The sequence below is a fragment of the Bactrocera dorsalis genome, chromosome 2 (assembly GCF_023373825.1).
Source record: "Bactrocera dorsalis isolate Fly_Bdor chromosome 2, ASM2337382v1, whole genome shotgun sequence".
Lineage (NCBI taxonomy): Eukaryota > Metazoa > Arthropoda > Insecta > Diptera > Tephritidae > Bactrocera > Bactrocera dorsalis.
Genome location: NC_064304.1, coordinates 51,485,310 through 51,502,188, shown reverse-complemented (window position 1 = coordinate 51,502,188; position 16,879 = coordinate 51,485,310). Strand labels below are relative to the sequence as shown.

The 16,879-nt window shown below is 32.7% G+C and overlaps 1 protein-coding gene across 5 annotated transcripts in view; it reads left to right on the top strand.

The window, feature by feature from the left end:
• The window catches only part of LOC105226092 (homeotic protein ultrabithorax), a 124,685-nt gene that overhangs the window by 45,505 nt on the left and 62,301 nt on the right, over positions 1-16,879 (top strand). The gene's annotated exons all lie outside the window — the stretch shown is intronic.

Genomic DNA, 16,879 nt, shown 5'->3' with positions numbered 1-16,879 from the left:
ATAGGGAGTACGCGGGGTTATCCTCCGATTTCATCCATTATCACAGTGTCCGTGGGGGTGGTTAAGGAATCGTTAAGTGAACAAAACTATTATAATCTAGAATAGCATGTTTCAAGAGTATAAAAATCGCGAATTGATGTCGACAATTATCATTATATTATATTGATATATAAAAAAATAGGTATTATAAAATCAAAACAGTTACATAAATTAAAATCTTAGTGAGAATACTAATTACGGAGCAACATTGTAACATATTACCGCTTCCTTTCTAACACCTGAACCCTTCGTTAACGGTCAAATATCCTATTAAAAGGCGTGTGGTTGTTTGTAGTAGCCTGAAATACTTTAAAGCTGCAATTAACGAATAACTATTGTTTTGGCTGGCACAGACAGGAGCCATCTACAAAGCAATTGTTTTGAGAGTAACACTTAGTATGAATGGTTCTGTGTGAGCATGTTTCGGGCAGTAGTTCTGTTTCGAGCCCACAAACTGCACTGAGCATTCTCAGTCACCCGCTCAACTCTCGTTAATTTAATCATGCTTTTGGGCTGGTGGAGTATTTGCAAAATTGATATGTGTATTATAGCACGAGCACATGGCTACATGAGATGCAGAACTCCCGAAATCGTCAGCCTTTTCGGAGAACATAAACATGATTAGTAACGTGGTTTTTGCTAGGGCTGCGAAAGCATTTATGGACTTGTTATTTGTTTGTTTAAGTGAATGAATATGCTCACATATTTAGCGTGACGCTTCGTATGGCCAGTTATCACAATTGTGTACTGTGTGAGTTTGTAGTACAGTCGGCCACTTTATTTCCGCTGCCAACGTAGTTTAATTGCTCTATTGAGATACTGCAAATTAGTTAAATGGCAGAAAGTAACAAACGCACGCTTTTATTAGCTTTACCTGTATCTATATATGCATTGGTGTGTGCATATATGTTTGCATATTTGTAACTTTTACCTGTTCGTTTGTGACTTGAGTACAAATTGAGATATCTTGATGAAACTTGCCACATATATTCCCTGGCACCCACCGACCGGAATACTGCCACGCCTGTATAACGCCATTAAACAAAAACATATAAAGCGTCGTAACTTAGCACTATATTAAAATATGGAAGTGTCATTTGTTGACTGATATTAAAAAAAAAAATGGGAATAGCTCTGTTCTGAAAATGGTTTAATAGTTCAAACCGCTAAAGCTAACTCAACCAAATTTGCTCGGAAGAAGCATCTTTATGTTTCATACTCTTAGAGAAGAGTAAACTCTGATAATAGCCACGCCCACTCCCCATATAGCAGTTATGTTGAAAAGTACTGAAAGTGTGATAACTAACTGAATTAATGTCTCAGAAGCAATAAACTTCGCAACTCAGATGGTGGGGAAGAGCTTTATAGGAAAAGGTTTAAAAATTTAATATAGACGTGGCACCGCCCACCTTTAGATAAAACTCCATATCTCAGTAACTACTAGACCAATTTCATTATAATTTGGTAATGTGGTGTTATCCAGCCATTCCTCTTACACATTGCGAAAAAGGCGAAATCATTTTAAATCACTTCAAACGAAAACAATTCCTAAAATAAACTGACAGTAGTATTGACTAAAAATACTTGTATTATGGTCAAAATAGTGCGGTATACAGCTAAACTTGTTTACTTTTATAATTATGGAAACATAAATTTTCGGTATAATCAGTAAAAAAAGTTGTTTATATTTAATATATTGTAATTTAATTTAAAAAGAAAACGGAAAGCATTCAAAAAAAATTAGTTTGGTTATTATTTGCTTTTAATGCGAATCCTTTCGTATAATTTTTTGATAATTCTGAACTATACGGCTTTTATATGTTACGTGTGTATGATATATGCTAATATTCCTGTCCATACTCCATATGCTCTTTTATTTTATCTTTTCAGCGCAGACACATGTCACATTAGTATATGTAAACGCTGCACACCCTGTAGAGAAATAAATAATTCAGAACTTTAGAAGGAGATGACAACAAAGTTTGTTCTTCCAGTAGTAGGTATTTAATAAAACAGTTTCGTGCAAGGAGCAGATATTTTTAATTGAGAGCCTTTATACATCTGATTTATTGAAATCAGTGCGCATTTGAAAGTTTTGTGATAGTTTTTGTACATGCTTCACACAGTAGAAATTATAATTGAAGATCTTGATTAATATTTAAGAGCCGTCTGATTTAACGTGCACAATACTAATTCAAACTTTGAACTAGATATTATTATTTATACATTATTGTATATTTTACATACATTTTATATATTAATAAATGAAAGCGCTATATTTACATGATTGTAGTTTAAATCTGCAAGTTTCAGTCACGTGTACAGAGTTATATTGGAAAATATGTGTACATTATTAGCCATTGATCCATGTAAAGGATTGATCGATAGCCCTAACGCGCCAGTATACCTTATACTATATACATATAAGTTTGTATAAAGATTTACATATAGTGTCACCATTTCAGTCATAGAGTATATATAATTTATATTTGATTTATTCAAATCCTCATTCTTATTACAATACTCGAATTTATTGGGCACGACGAGATAAGCAGAGATGTAATTAAGAATTAGTCTATACTTAGGGATAGAGTGAAGCATACACAAATGTTCTTTTATTATAGATATGTATGTGAATATACTTCTTTATATTTGCACACTTCCTTTTCTGAAGTTCGTATTTTGCTGATTCTAGCTTACAAGCAGAACCATAGAAACCATTATTTCAATAAAGGCAAATTTTGGAGCTCTGAAAAACTCAAAGTGAGAAAAATCGTACTGTTCCAATGTAATCAACACGCACTCAGCCAACGGTGTGCAAGTCAACACAATATGGATTTTTTTTATTGAAAAGCATTGGTATTAAATTCCCACCTGTTCTGTTTTTTAGTTTGTTGCTAAGTTACGCAATAATTTTGCTTTTAAGTTAATTTTGGGTGATAGCACACCTTTTTTCCTAAGCTTTAAATGCGACTTGATAGCTTCTCACAATAAAAGTATGCCTCTAAATAGATTATATGTTATTCATCACAAAGATTTTCTCGCTGAACTTTTTGAAAACACTTGTAAAGGGTGGAATGCAATCTTATTTCATTTTAAGTTATGATAATGTCTGCATTCTCTTTGTCATTCCGTAGACGCTGCTCACGTTCGTGAGCACCAATATTGACTTTCTGCAATATTATATATATATATGTAAATCATATACATTATTTATTTATATACTAGCTGACCCAGCAAACTTTGTATTGTTTAAAGTTTCCTGTTAAACTATATTTTTGTTTTGTATTGTGGTGCTTTAATAAACAAAGATGACTCCAAGTTGATTCCGGAAACTTGCAATGACTGAGATTAATTTATGGAAATGTTCCTGTATAATATGTGTATGGCCAAAAGTCGTCATATGGAAACAGCCTTTATATTTTTGATTGTTGGCCAAGAAGTACTTAGAATCATTTCCAAACCTAGAAACTAAAGAGCCTTAAGGATCTGGTAGAGGGACCTATTGTGGAAAAATTTACCTACCGTTCAGTACAACATAATCTATTTTCTTGATCTGTCTCTCTCTGGTCAATAGTTCAGCTAGCACGCGAGATAGCCCTTCGTACATTAGAGTCACTGCGAGGGCCTAACTCAGGGCAGCATCGTAATTTGTAATTAATTAATGAGAGGAAAGTTATATCCCGTTTTGCAGTAAATTGTCACAATCACAAAGGTTCAACACAAAAAAGAGCACAAAACTTGAAACGTCACTATCACAAAGCATCCGATGGTTGTCAAATCACAAATATAATATTTGTATTACTTAGCGATAATTGTGTACCTTAAGATTTATGAATCTACATAATTAAAATCATTCTTCCAATTTGATTCTGAACGGCGGAAAAACTAAAGTTATATTTATTTTTTACCTCCTGAGAATAAATATGTATGTGTTAGAAAGTTGGAAAAATTCTAAGAAACTATTCTCTCAATGTGATTTTGGAACGATGAAGGGTACATCAAAGGAAAAACAAAAGGATCCAGCATTTTCATGTTTATTCACCTTTTAAATCTTTTCTGGACTTCCACAAATAGTTTAAGAACAAAGTTAGTCCATGGGTCCAGCTGCTCTCCAGCTTTAGCGAGACTAACCAACAACAATTAATTCTTACTTGTATATAGTACGAGGAGTTTTTGACTGGTATCGAGGCAGCCTTGCAGGTATAAATCCAGTACGCGTCATATTGGAATTTATATTAAATTATCTCATTATACGCGCGTTTCACAAAGGGATACATGTTTCACTTGGCATCAGGGCCGGATATATATTTTTGCCGCTCTTGGGCACTGGAAAAAATGCCGCCCCGTCAATGAAATTTCACTCAAAATTATTTAGATTTGACATCATGTTTTTAAAAAATTAAAATATTTAACGTATTGCAAATAATTTATTATATATACATATGTATAATCAGTATAATATAAAAAATATAGGTTCTTGTTCTTAAAACTACAAATTTTGCACTGAGCTTAACTAATAATTGTATTACAATAATTTTTTTCACAGGCAAACACGCCTGACTTTTTGAACTGCAAATTGGTCTATTAAATCTTCATAATCTAAACGTTGAAGTACATCTGATTCGATGCATAAAATAGCTAAACTATTGAGTCTATTTGCACTCATTGTAGAACGTAAGTAGTTTTTAACTCTTTTCAACAAAAAAACGATCGTTCTGCGCTAAAGCAATAAATATTCGATATGCAATTTCTACGTTCGGGAACTCTGTATAAAGGTCGTTTGCACGCAAAAGTTTCAGAATATCGGAAGGCAAATTTTGTTCCATCTTTTTTTCAGTACAATAAGCATGGAAGTGCACAAATTCGTCTTCCAATGAGGACTCAAGATCTGAAGAATAAACACTTTGTAAAGCTCTGATACGAATCTCTCTATTATCCAAATTGCCAAGTTCAATAATAACTGAGAACTTTTCATGAATCTTTTCATATGCAACACATCTTTTTCGCAATTCAGAATCTAGATTGTCAAGAATGACATTAAAAGTATTGACTCTAAAGTCGTCTCGACCTCCATCTCGTGATTCATCAGCATGTAATTTTCTCTTTCTGTTTCTAGAAACTGTCGTTTTATATTCTTTCATCTCTGAAATATTTAAAGCAGTTTTTTCATAGATTTCGAATTCATTTCTCGTATCAGCAACAACTTTGATAAAACCACGATAATCGTCGATTACGTCAGCAATGCTACAATCAACTTTCTGAAATCTTTGACTAACAGCATTGAATCGTGAGGGTAAAAAATGCCAAAGTATCTGCATAAATGCTGTTTCAAGTCGCTCCATTTGAATTCATAAACCTTTAGATTCTTGTCTTGCAATTGCATTTTCTGCCATATTTTCTTCAATAATAATCAAAGTCTCAATTATTTCGTCGAAATGTTAATTAAGTACATGAGCAGCTTCATAACGAGCTGACCATCTGGTTGCAGATAAAGATTGTAACGCAATTCTTTTTCCAGTGTGAAATTGTAAAACTTCCCAGCGGTGCGTCGATGCAGTAAAGAAGTTTCTGGCGCGCATTCTACTGCGTGAACTCCAACTAAATTCATAGAATGAACAGCACAAGGATGATGTTCTGCAAAATCATTAATTTCATGAATTCTTGCCCGTAAACCTGAATAAATTCCTGATACATTGTTAGCGTTATCATATGACTGACTTCGACAGTCGGTGAGATCAAGATCTTCAACTTTATGTCCAGATTTTTCAATGAACACAGAAAACGTTTAACAGGCGTTCCATTTTTTTGCACTATCTGATAACAAACGAAAGTTGGTCGGATCAGGTGTGGAGTCTACAATAATCGCATAATATTTCGCTGATTTGACTTCTTGAACTATGATAGAAGATACTTTTTCTGATAAAAGTTGTATAAACTCTTCGTAGATAGTTTTTGATAAGTTACTCGTACTGCCATATCCTTTATTGCCAAATTTTCGAATATGCTATTTTAGGTATGGGTCAAAGAATCAAGAAATTCAATCAGCATTAAAAAATTTCCATTATTTGGTGCCCCAAACTTTTCATCACTTCCTCGGAATGGAAGTCCTCGAGTAGCTAAGGCTTTAGTAGCAGCGACTACTCTTCTTAAAACATTTCTTCAATAGGAGATTTCTGTCTCTGTAGTCATGATCTATTCTATTCTTAGTATCCGATCTCACTTTTTTTTCTTCTTTCCAAACTTTGCCGCCCTAGAAAATTTGCCGCCCTGGGCACTAGCCTCGACTGCCCCTAGTGTAAATCCACCACTGCTTGGTATTGTACATTTTGCTCGAACCTTACAGAATTTACTCGCCCTTATCAGTGTGTTCCAGCTTTGTTGAATTTACGCTCGTTAGTCGGTTAAAAATGAACATTTACTGAATTTTTTTCTTTACAAACCATCCTCATTGGATTCCCTTCAAACTGGTTCAGGCTATTTTTCATTTCATGCAACGGTTTAGTCAGCTATAGCGAACAGACAAAAATCCAACTTATTTTTATATATAAGATATAATTGATTAACATACAAATATCTTCAATCACATTTTTATATTTAAAATTTTTTTGGTGAAAATAGGTAAAATATTTAAATCTGTTAACGATTTCTTGTTTACTGGGTTATCCAAAATTATTCATAGAATAAACTTTATTCTCATTTCTCTGTGAATCTTTCCATTTTCTTCTCTCTCATTTACCTATTGACTTTCTTCATAACTAGATTTAGGCTATTTAATCACCCAAATTTGCTGTCATTTATCATCCATTCTCTACTGCACATTCAAATCATTATATTCGGGTGGACTATTTAAAACATATGTATATTTATATATGTTATAAATGCATGTAGTAGCGTTGAAATTCATGCATCCGTAGTAATACGAGTATATGTATAATTAATTTTGATAGCTGTTATGAAACACACCTCGTTGTAGATACCAAAAATTAACTACATAAAAAAATTGGCGTTTAAATAATAACGCATCTAAGGGCTTTGACAAATATTCCATATTATTTTTTATGGTTAATGTTTGCTTTTATGTTTTTCTTGTACCTGTCTGTCTAAATGTTTTCAAATACTCATACTCTTTGTGTATATTTGGGTGTGGAATACATTTTTCTCCCGCTGCGCCAAGTAGCAAAAATAAGGCACGAATAATGGCAAGCACTTGCCGGGCCTTCACAAAAACGACATTCAAACTGTGAAATGTTTCCTTTGTTACTTTATTTTGGTGTTTTTTTTTTTCATTTAAAAGAACTTTTATCAAATCTGATGCGATGCAAAGTACCAGGTAGCAGGTATTTTCGTTTCTCCGTTTGGTGTGGTAAAAAAATATGTGTACCTAATGGAGAAGATCAATGAATGTACATAAATTCAAAGGCATGTTACTTAATATTTGTATAAACTGTTTAGTGACGTTAAAAAGATATTTACACGAGTAAAACGATAAACAATAAAATCTCAGCAAGAATATCATATTTATATATTTTTATTATAACAAAATATACATCGGAAATATTTTTAGTTACATTATATTAATTAATAGAATGCAAACAGCTTTTTATTTTCAACTCTTTTACATAATCATATATTGGTACATTATTCTGTGTCATTCATAAAGTAGATTGTCAGATTAAGTAAATAATATCGCATCGGACACCGGAGTATTATAAGACAAAATATTTAAAAGGGAAACACTGTTTGACATACAGTTATTGAACCTATCTAAATATATATACACTTACGCAATTATATTCAATGTAACTTCATGTCCCCGAAAATTTTTAGAGTATTATTTGAAAGTATACAAAGCTAATCTAAAAGTAAAAGCACCAGCGAACTATAACTTTGCGTTCACAATATTCACATTGGTTACCTTTTTATTTTTGTTGTTGTTTTTTATTTGGAATAAATTTTAGTTATGCAATTCACATATAGCCGATCGTGGAATCAATGACTTCATTATTATTTCTGAACAATTTAAAAAGGTTTCGCTTTTCAGAGCCGCTGTCGTGACTTAAGCCGAACGTATAAGTCATTCCACATATATACATACGTTGCAACAACAACATAAAACAAATATAGAATTAAGTTTAAAACTAAAAAGAGAATCCAATTTGAATGCCGGACACTAAAAGGGACACGCAAATAAGAATTCATTGTCATTGAAGATATAGAAGGATCACAAAAAGAAAGTAAGGAAGAGCTAAGTTCGAGCGTAACCAAAAATTTTGTACACAATTTGACGGGAAATATCTTCAGGTGTCGACAAAACTTTATTTAAAAGAAATGCTTACAAATTTGATATTCATTACAAAACCTTAAATTTATTACAATTAGATGCGGCATATTATTGGCATATTTTATAGCCACATGCACACACACAACTATATTTTTCTTCGTATCCGGAATTTGTATATTAAAATCAAGTCAATTAAGGGACGCTTCTAGTCTAGAAATTTTAAAATATCTTCATTTTTTTCACATGTTTTGACATTTTAGATACTCAAAAATATTTCTATAAGAAGCCTTTCCACATCCCACATTATTTTTAAAGTTGCAGCCGTTTTAGTGGTAGTATTTCGCTTAAATGTAGGCAATGGAAAAAACCGTTAGGTGAACAAAACTATTATATTCTTTAGCAACATGTTGCGAGAATATAAAAAGCTTAGCCATACAATCAAGAATTGCAATTAAGCAAGCATCGAAAAATAGTACAAAACTTAACAGTGAATATTGAGTTGTGGGCACACACGTGACTTGATATTGGTTTTTGACAAGTAACAATTTAACCAATCAGTGCAAATTGTTTGGGATTAAGATATACTAATATGAGCAAAAAATAGTAAGACTTTGTTCGAAATTATTAATTTATTTTTAAAATCTATGTCGTCCCCATCAAAATAAATCCCCGTGGTCCGAATACACTTGTGCCAACGTTCTTTCCACCTCGAAACAGTTTTTAAAGTCAATTCTCCGAATAGCCTTCAATGCGCATAGCGATTCACGTTAAATGTCTTCTATTGACTCAAAACGGTTTCCCTGAAGCAGTGGTTTGAGTTTGCTGAATAGCCAGAGGTCACACGGAGCTAAATTAAATTTTGCGAAAGACCGGGTCGTAAGCATACAACCAAAACTCATTGACAATAATGGTACATTTCACGACGTTCTGGTAGTCGGAAAGCATTGTCTTGCAGACGTTAACACGACGCTGTTTTTTGAAAAAACTGAGTGATTTTGAAACCAATCGTGCTTCCACTTTTTAGACCCAAATGCATTTTCAAAATAATTTTCACTGATCCTTCCGATATAACAACGGTGCCGGTAAGATCTCTGACTGTTAATAATCATTTTTCAAGCACCAATTTCTTTGTTTTATTGACTTGTTGATCATCAGTTGATGACCGGGCCGACATGGTTTCGGGACCAAAATTTTGATTTAAATAAACTTCTTTTTTAAACACTTCACTCACGAAACCAATCGTGCTTCCACTTTTTAGACCCAAATGCATTTTTAAAATAATTTTCACTGATCCTTCCGATATAACAACGGTGCCGGTAAGATCTCTGACTGTTAATAATCATTTTTCAAGCACCAATTTCTTTGTTTTATTGACTTGTTGATCATCAGTTGATGACCGGGCCGACATGGTTTCGGGACCAAAATTTTGATTTAAATAAACTTCTTTTTTAAACACTTCACTCACGATAAAAATTGTTGATTCCACTATATGTATTTCAGAAAGACAAGCGTGAACTAAATACTAATGTATACTTTGATTTGTTATTTGGCAGAAATGTCATTGATTGCTATGAAACCTAAAATAAATATTTCATCAACATTTACCGCGATGTTTTGCTAATCTGATATGTGCATGTATCATAAAATGAGTTGTTTATACTTTGAATCTGAACAATTTAATTTACTTCCATCCTTTATTCTCGCGTTAAAGTACTCCTAAGCATCATAAGACAATGGTCGTGAGTATAAAAGACCCAAATGGAAATTCCATTTAAACTTTTGTATTGTCGACATATTTGTTATTTTAAGTTTTATAACTAAATCAATAATTTTATTTTTCTCCATATTTTATGATTTATTGATTTAATCAGTCAGAGCACTACCTATAAGGGCAGAAACCATATTTTTAAGTCAAAGCATCTATTTGATTGTAGTAAATATAGTTTACGGTTTTGTTACTTTAATTTATTTTGTTTATAACTTTGCGTATTACAATTAATTTCTAAAATATTAGTATATTTTTTTTTTGATAGTTTTGCATGAGTTCAATTTATATAATAATATATTAAATACAATGAAAAAGCATGCAGGAATCGTAATTGAAAATATTCTGTCCTTGTATGTTTAAACCGAAAGAATATTTTTTATATTTTCTCGAGGTCATAAAGAAATAGCGCCTGTTTCACTTGGTACCAACTTTTTACTACTTTCTTTTGTATTCCCATTGGAATGACCCACATATACTACAGAATTCAATGAAATATACAAGTATGTACATACTCTACAAGGACTCTTCCACCCTGACTTGGTTTTTGTGAGTGGTAGCAATTAAAGCATTACCGAGGGAATATTAAATATCCACTATGTATGTATTCACTCCAGAAGTCTGCTCAATGCAATAGAGTAGGCTGAAGAAAATGTCGTAATCATCAAACAATAGTGTCAAAAACAATTATTTCAATTTTTAGCTAAATATTTTTTTTAACAACCCGCTATCCGCATTCCTAAAAGTGGTTGACATTTATTTATTTATATTTTTTTATATGTATGAGAGTATAGATTTGAATAACTCCCAAATCTCATTGGAATATTGCCATCAGAGAGTTTCCTATTTACGGGATTTTCTCTGAATTCTCCAGTCTGTTGCAGTAGTATATATTCCATTAAAAATTTATTGCCCTTATAGTAAAGTTAGCGAGAGCACAGTTTAACTATTTGGGTGAGTGTTGAATGCTATGAATTAAGTTCTTCAGCAATGTATTACATATGCGAGTCTAACGGAGTTGCCAAAAACATAAAAATTTAACATCCGAAAACTTGTTATTGAGTCCTTCTTACAACATATGAAAATAAAATAAAAACATTTATAAATAAAAAATTTTATAAGAAAATTATTGTCCTAAAGCAGCGATAATAATTTATTTAACTCGAATTTAGTGCAAAGTCGGTACATTTTAGATTTGGTATTTAGATTTCGCAAAACGAATCGCTTATGCTTTGGTATTCTTCTTATTTTGTTCTCGGTAGTCTCGAGTAATGAATATTCTACACCAATTTACGATTTGCTTCAGTGCAATTAAATATTCACATACTGATAACAGAGTGTATTTTCATCACAAGTCACATATGTAGGTATATTGGTTGTAAGTCATTTTGACGATTGAAACGGTGATATGATTATATATTTGTATTATTTACAATTAATATAAGACTTAATCTTACTAATAACTTAAAGCCCGCCGGCTTCACTTTGTCGTAGTAGGCGCTCGTCGCGAAATATTGTCATTGCGTATATGCTCGCCACTCTGGCGAGTCTTGTTTTGGCAGCGAAGCACAGCATATTCATATTCACATTCGTCTCTTGAAAGGTATGATGAATGCGGCGAATATTGCTTTAACATGGTTGTCAGATCTATGTGAGGGAGCGAGAGTATTAATGACAAATATGGCGTCGTACATAAATTCGCCTTCGTTAACACTATGCGAATACAAACATATGTATATTTACAGCGAAGTTAGACATAAACACACTAAGCAGCGAGGGTAATTCATCTTCTCTGGGCACGTTCATCGCTAGTCAGCTGAGTGCTTCTGAGTATGAGTGGATTTTGCCTTTGAATAATTTGATAACAAACGTGTTTGGTTTTATATTAGCAGTAGTGTACTTGAGTGAGTTATATTCTTTGGAGTTGTACGAACAAAATTTGTTGCAGCAACATGTTGCAAAAGAATTATAAGCAAAAAAAGTAAACAGGACTTTTAAAAATTATACACGTTTTTTACAAGCAATAGGTATTTCCGGTATTTTATCACCACAATATTCATTTATTGCGCAAATCTGTTTTGTTACACATACTATACATTATATCGCTTTAATCATTAATCGAACCCAAACATGTTTCTAATAATTATTTTTTCCAAATGAACTATATATACCTATACATATGTAAAACACTCTAACTTAGTCAAAAACAATTCTTAACTTTCAACATTCACATTAACTCCAAAAATAAACTCAAGTTTTGAAAATTAAAATAAAGTTTTAATAACAATATTTAGTTTATTAGAGATTGTTCTTTAGATTTCGAAACTTATGTAGAAGCGAACTTTATGAATGTCCGATAATAAATACGTACACTGTGGACTCAAGTTCAATCGCACTCAAAATAATGCTAGTATTTTCCGACAAAGGCATACACTTAATTTATTTGCCATTTGTTAGAGTGAAACCCTCATGCTACGTCAACCATGGATATATCTTCCCAAGAAATCACTCATCTAATAACTAAACAGGCTTTTGCGAGGGTCAAAGCGAGAGAGAAACTGACGAAACAGCTATATACGGTTGGAAGGAACGAAGAGGCTGGGTTTCTCGTCTTCAATAAACCGCCATTATTCATTTATGTTACTCTCTGCTTGACCGCAGTAGCCGCCCGTTTACTTAAATGCTCAACATCGCTCCTTGGTGGAAATATAACTCTCAGTTGCTACATTCCAAGTGTCTCTTGTATCAACAGCTGTTAGCAAGTAGGAGAGCAAACGCTCACTGTATGTACATATGTACCCAAGCAAGCAAATCATAGTTGTTGCTGCTTTTGTTTATTGGAAAGATAATGGTGGTGGTATCACGCAGTGAGCTTCTTTTTAACATTACTGTTTTGTTTAGCTTGCGCTCATTCATTTTCCATGCGTCGCTGGTGACATTTTAATGGCCGTTCTGAAGTGTTTATCGTTTACGTACCAATAGAAACATCAAATGATTGAAGTCGCGCGCAAATAAAAACAAATAATTAATTCAAGTACAACATAATTGATACTCTCAATACTTTCCAAAATATCAAAACTAATATTATGAATACTTGTCGTTTAAGGTAGCGCATACTTACAGCCATCCTTAGTAGCGGAGATTCGTAAAATAGAGGTTGTACATTTTCCGTATATGTTTGAATGTTTATCGTGGCCACCATGACCACTTAATTTTATCCACTTAGTACTTTGAAACGACAAATTAAATTTAAAAAAAAAAATTTATATGTGAAAAAGAGTTTAGCCTTTACAAACGGAAACAGTTTTATCTTGTCCACCCTTTCTCTTTATCTACATATGTAATTATACCATTTATCTACATAAACATACCAAATTGGCATATACATATGTAAAAGGTATATTATGAAGCCAGAAAGAGTGGTATTTGCATGTGTATCTATTTTTACATCATATATAATGATTGATTTCAACATTTGATTTTTTTGGTTCGTGTGTTCCTTTTATTGTTCGACTTCGTGTGTGTGTCTTTAATTCTTGTTAGACACTCACACATTTAATGCCTCTCTGACTTGATAAATGGATTTATTAGCTGAAAAATCTCTATTTTTTATTGTTTGTATTTGTTCGTTCTAATGAAGTCAATTTGGCAGGCAATATTGTTTTTGTCCGAGAGCTTTGAACTGAATATAAAGCCGGAATGTATATGTTCATACAATTTTGGAGAAGAACAATGAAATATAAATATGCTTTTAGTTTTGATGAAGTTTTTTCATTTAAGTAATGTAGTTATATACTCGTGGACACGCAAACCTTACCACTATAATTTTTTCAGTTTTTTTTCGATCTTTTTCGTTCGTTTGGGATCTTCTTCGATTTGGTTTTTTATGTTTTTAGTAAGCATTAGTAAAATAAATGATATCATCTGATTATAATTATAGCTTTTAACTTGTTACGTTTAATGAGTAAAACGCAAATTAGCTTTTCTCTGCTTATACAAAAGCGGCCGATTCTATTGTTGTTAAAGTAAAACCGCGATTAAACTTCGTGTTCCAATAAAAAAAAAGAAATGAAAAAATTAATTTTAAATATAGTAAAAAAAAAAATTAAATTAAAAAAATAAAAAATATAATTTTTTCATCGCATTTCAGTTTCTTACATTGTGAGCTCATTTTGTAAAGCTCACTAACTTTCAGATGATTTTGTTTATAGTTGAATATGTTTTGTTTTTAGTTTTTAATATTTTTGATAAATATCATGTCACTAACTTATTTCTAAATAAAAAATTTCTATATCGCAAAAATACCGCTATAAAGCGTTGTCAAATATGCACAAAACTTGAAAATTTTGGGAGGTAAGCTTTGCGTGGCCAAGAGTGTACCTCCAATGATATGATATAACAGGTGATTTAAGTAAAGGTACTTTTTTAATAGCCTTTTTTGATAGATGACGCGTGTCAAGCTACTATGTCACTTTTGTTCAGTCTTGTTTGGCATTTGATCATGAGAGACTTACGCCTGAACAACGTTTATAAATCGTTCAACTTTATAAAGAAAATATTTACGTTTTGTTAAGAAAGTATTTCGCGCCGTTCGCTCAAGTAATGGTCAACATAATCGGTCTACTGAGCGTACTATTCGCAACACAATCACCCATCTTGAGATCCATCATTCATTATTGGATAATATTCGATCTAACGATTCGGCGCCGTTCGCAGCAACTCGGACTGACGTGTTTACGTAGAGATCTTAAATTGAAAGCATACAAAATGCAGCTTGTGTAAGAACTGAAGCCGCTCGACCCTCCCAAGCGACATCGTTTCGCTCTATGGGCTCTGGAAAATATCAAAAAGATCTGACGTTTTCGAGTCAAATATTTGTTTAGCCATTTTTGGCTCAAAGGACATGTAAACAAGCAAAATTGCTACATTTGAAAAGAAGAGCAACTTGAAGAGATTCAAGAGCTGTCATTTGATCTACAAAACGTTGGAGCAAAACATTACGCGTGTCATTCGCCAGTCACCATTCAAAATGATTGAACAATTCATTGAAAATTGTACTCAACGGATGGACTGATGAATGTTCTTTCGAATGATAATAAACATTCCCCAATAAATTTAAAGTTTCTGTATTTTTTCTTTAAAAATTAGAGAACCTCGAAATAGTTCCCTCTTTAAAATTAACGAAGCTATCTCAAAAACTGAATTTTTGGTAGGTATCTCACTGGAAAGCCATAAAGGTTAGCTTTGGAATACAAAGTTCATAACAAAAAAAAAACTAATTATTAGATCGATAGACTTTTAAAAGGTTAGTAGCATGTAGTTAGTTCCACGAATTGGTAAAAAATATCGCAACATGCTGACATGCTAATGTGGCGAGTATTTTTTACCTCCTATCTCTTTTACTTATTTCTTCGGTACTGCAAGCAGCTGCCGACCATCGAATGGTAAAAGACAAGTCCTTCTTTGTTGCTAGTGTATTGTACAACAAGGAACTAGCTATTTTTTGTGTTCAAAAGCGAGCAAATAAATAAGAGATCGAATCATGACAATTTTTCCATGTGGCCGTGCCGTCGCTTTACCAGCGCGTTTTCCAACTTTCTGGCTAAAGTCGTGGATATTGGTGTAGATTTTTTGTTATTATTGTCGTCGGAATGAGATATGAATGCTCTGGCACGATATTTCGTTGTTCACTGTTCGCTTGAACAGGAAAATGTTGTAAATTCCCGCCGTGCACGAAGCATAAGTCGAGTTCTGAACATACAGACCGCGGCGGCTTGCCTCATCACAACTATTAACTGGATTCAAGTACCTACAGAGAAATAACTTGACTCTAGAGGTGAATTGCTCTCGTACTGATAGCGAATGTGTGAAATTGTGGAGTTTATGGTGGTCGCGGAGAGTTGTAGGGTGGCGGTAGTAACAACTGTTGCTGCTACTTCAGCACTGATTAGTGAAATGACGATAGGCGGAAGTACGGCACAATACCTTTTAAAAAGGCGAAGCGTTAGGCAAACCAAAAAAAAAACTAACAATCACCAAAACAGTGTTGTTTAATGATTTCACATGGTTTTATCCTTGAACCAAGTATTTCAAATTATTCGTTATTCTAATAGCCGCACAAGCAACGACGTTCTGAACGGTGATTTTATTCAATATACTTAAAAAATGTTTAACACATGTTAGCGCACATGTTGGCACTGCAAATCATTATTGATATTTTTTACATTAGTTTGAGAAGTACTTTAGTACCATATGTTAAGGACATTTTTTACAAGACTTGCTTACCATTTTTTAAGATAATACAATGAATCAATGTGCTTCAAGGTTACTCTTTGTATGAAAAATTCAAGGCTGTAGCAACATAGCCTCATGTATGCACAGATATATATATATATATATATGTATATGGTATTTCAGTGGGAAAAGTTTTTTTATATTTTGGTTATGAAAGATTTGTTAAAAACATACGATTGTTTAGTCATGCTTTTATTCTTAATATCTTTACGTACAATTCGTTAGAGTATTTTACGTGTGGTACGGCTTATGTTTTAATTTTAATTCCAAAACCAAACTCGACATTATTAAATAATTTTGAACGATGCCCATGTGTGCGGGAATGCATATCAAAATGTACACCAAAATACAACTGAACTACAATAGTTGTTGGTTAGTTGAAACAAGTGATAAGATGTAGAACAAATGTAAATATTCATTAAGTTCACATTATTCTATTTTCAGCTTAATCATTGTCATAATAAACACATACTTGCTGAGATGAATTATTCCTATAA